Below are 3634 nucleotides of genomic sequence, written 5' to 3' on the forward strand. Positions count from 1 at the left end.
ACTTCAATGTAGACGCCACCTACCGTGACAGGAGGCGTTCTCCCCTCGGTGTAGGTAATCCACCTCCCCGAACGACAGTAGCTAGGTCGACAAAATAATTCCTCCATTGACCTACCATTGTCTACACCGGGGGTTAGGTCAGCTTAACTACTTTGCTCAGGGCTGTGGATTTTTCACATGGCTGCATCAACCTAACTTTTTAGTGTAGACCATTAGTAAACAATTCTGCTGGTGACGATGGTGGCGGAATACAGCCCCACTCCCTTTCTCTTAGGTCCGGTCCACACAGAAAATTTAGGTTGACACAGCTAGAGTGCTCAGAAGTATGAACCCCACCCCTGAACACTGTAACTATGGCAACCTAACTGCCAGTGTAGGTGCATTTAGGTCGCTGCTTCCGTCAATCTAATTACCTTTACTCAAGGAGGTGAGTAAACATTCCTACAGCGATGGCAAAACCCCTTCCATTGCTGCAGGCTGCATCTCCACTACACGGACATGCTCTGTAGCTATGGTGCTGTAGTCCCACTAGTGCTAGCATGAGTAAAAAGCTGTGAGAATATCCGTTAATAACAAATGGGCTCAGTTTTGCCAGCTGTGATCACCCTGAATCATAGTTAGCTGTGTGGTAATAGTAGATCATCAACTTTGGTAGAATTAGTCACAGAGGAATTGCCGTTCTGGATCAGAGCCGTGCTCCGAATAGTCCAGGAGCTTGTCTCGGATACTTTAGAGGAAAGTTCCAGAACTCTATAGTGGACAGTAGTGTCTTGGCAGAATCAGGGCAATCATTCAACCAAAAATCTCAGGGGGCACACAATGGGACCCAATAAAAACTTCAAATTAATGATTTAATTAGCTGACAGAGTTCAGTGACAGGTGGGAATGTTTTTGTAGCACATTGGCTTAGTGCATGTGATTATATCGCCCTCTAGTGGAATGCAGCACCCCATGGTGTAGAACCTACCGTTTACACATGATGACGGAGTTACTTCTTTGGTTCAAGTGCTGCTGCCTTCTGCTTTCAATGCTGAAGATCCCAGGTCCCATCCCTTCAACACTGGATCTATATGTAAGTGTTAATTTCCCCCATTTATAAAGGGATGTCTTACTTCTCCCATCTCCCTCTTCCACTCCTACCACTTCCCTCATTCCCCAAAGAAAACCTTCCTCACTTCTGGTCTCACTCCCATCTGAATGCCTTCTCCTACACAGGGTGCTCCCTCCTTAGCCCAGCGCGAAGGATTCCTGCCTTCTCTTCAAATCCCGCCTCAAACATTGCTGCTTCTGCAAAGCGCACCCAGAATCACCCGGGCCTGTATGCAGACATCTTCCATCTCTTTCGCCGTGGTTGCTGTTATTAACAGAGGGCCAAAGGTGTGCATCGGCCTGGACAATATGTTAAACACACTGAACAATCCATCCAAAGGCCTGATCCTGGAAGAGGCTGAGCTCCTGTTGATTTTCACAGAAACTGAGGGTGCCCATCGTCTCCTAGAATCAGGCCTTCAAAGTGTAAATCAGCCCGGTGCAGAACAGAGCAGGGTATTATGGCTCAGGTGTTTTGTGGAACAGGCAGAGCTTGAAGAGTTTTAGGACAGAAGAGAAGGAAGCTGCTTGAGGAACATTAATTGGGAGGCTTTTACAAATATGAAAGGTGGCATGAAAGTAGGCACAGAATGAACACAATACGCCGGTGTTGTGAGCAGATTCCAGTCTATTGTGGAGGCTGGTTCTGCAGCAATGAATTTGGTAGAAAGGAGGAGGATGTCCAGCCAAAATTTTCCAAAGTAACCAAAGCTTTTGCATGCCTCAATTTTTGGATGCCCAATCTGAGTAAGGGACCTGATTTTCAGAGGGCAGGTGCTCAGCATTGTCTGAAAAATCAGGTCTTTTAAATGTGCGCATCCAAAATTGAGGCATCCACAGCCATTGAAAGTCTTGGCCTTAATTACGGGAATCCTAAGGCCTGATTTTCTGTGACTATGTACCTTGGGTGGACATTTACACCCACACATTCTGATCTGGTAGCATTTTATGCCCACTTTGCGCTGGTGTAATTGAAGACACAAAGAACAGGGCAATGGAGAAGTAGGCCCCTTTTTTCCTGAAGCAGCTTACAAAGGAATGGTTTGTGTATGTTTAAATAAAAAAAGAATAATTTGAGTGTAAGAAACATGCTGGGCTTGACAGTATCACATACACAAATTCTGGCTTGCAAATCAGCTGCTGAGGAAATTTGCATGAAAAGTTTACTTTCTGATTTTAGAACATGGTGCTCTTATCATTTAAAAAAAAGATGCTATCTAGGGAGATGGGGTAGATCTATGTCTAAATCATCAGGATGGAATATTTCATGTTCTCTCCATGTTCTTGGATGGGATTCATCCTTACTCCATTTTACTAGCCTCAGGTATAGTGTGACTAGGAGAGATGGTCAAATATTTAGTTACAGGAATAATCACAGAAAATGAACAATTGCAGAGAATTCCCTTCCCTGTTTTTTCCCCTGCTGCTTGGTAAACAACAGATCTGGCTTCAGCTTCACTGCTGTTTCTTTCTGTACCATCTTTTTGAAGGATCACTGCCCTCTGGAGGCTGAAACCGGAACAGCAAATGCACCAGAAAGAAAACAAGGGATGGAACAAAAGGCCAGTCCAGAATTTATTCATCTGAATTTTAGCGTTTGTTTGTAAGTAACAGTTGAAATAAACACAAATACAGGTATCTGCTGAGTTCCAGAATGATTTCACTTTAAATGTTGCCATAGTGAGGTACTGTAACTGAGCAGAAAATAACCTGACTCCTAGGAATACAGCTGTGCTCTTAGCACAGATTTGTTCCCTGCTGAATATTCTCTAATCCAGTTGTAAGTGAGGATCCTGGCACTTCCATTGGGATGCAACTGCACTTGAAAAATGGCACTAAATGGACCGCAATTCCTGTGTGTCTAGCTTTCTTCAGAATATGAAACTCCCTCTCAAAATGATGAACTTGTTTGTACAACTGGTTGGACAAATTCCACTGAAACCACATTGCATCAGAAGATGCTGGTCCAGAGAAACTGAAATGCTCCATTTTGTTGATTTTGTTGGATTTTTGTTTTGGAGGAAACCGGGGGGAAAAGGTTCCAGTAATGTCAAACCACCTGTTTTGACATTTTTGGAACAAATTGTTTTGATTTTTGTTTTGAAACCCTTTTTTCATTTTGCAGTTGGTTTGATTTTGTGTTCTATAGTCAAATATAATTACAAAAACAAAAAATTGACATTGAAAGAAAATGTTTGGAATGACTCAACTCTATTTTTAGGGGAGTTTTTCTTTGTGGAAAATTTAGACATTTTCAGTTTTTCGTGTCTATTCATAAACAAAGCCAAATTCCCTGCAACCCTTTGGAAAATGGAACTTCTATCTTCTGCACATCCTCAGTCATTGTCTCACGAAATGGTTATTTTAACATTCAGATTCCCTTGGTCTTTGTACAGTGTTATGCACACAGATGGAATGATGTTCTTATATTCTCCTGTGTGATCCTTAGGGTGTTCATGTTAAGCAGACCTGGGCCAGAGACACAGTATTTAGATCTGGATTTGTTCTGATCCAGGGATTTGATCCAGGTGATTACAATTACAGA

General features: G+C 42.7%; 1 long non-coding RNA gene across 1 annotated transcript; it reads left to right on the forward strand.

The window, feature by feature from the left end:
- Nucleotides 1-377: 377 nt before the first annotated feature.
- Nucleotides 378-2718, forward strand: LOC120402193. Its single transcript, XR_005597053.1, has 4 exons — nt 378-427; nt 936-1072; nt 1216-1377; nt 2580-2718. It is a non-coding gene; the product is annotated as an uncharacterized LOC120402193 (long non-coding RNA).
- The last annotated feature ends 916 nt before the right edge of the window (nt 2719-3634 follow it).

Source organism: Mauremys reevesii, linkage group 3 (assembly GCF_016161935.1).
Source record: "Mauremys reevesii isolate NIE-2019 linkage group 3, ASM1616193v1, whole genome shotgun sequence".
NCBI lineage: Eukaryota > Metazoa > Chordata > Testudines > Geoemydidae > Mauremys > Mauremys reevesii.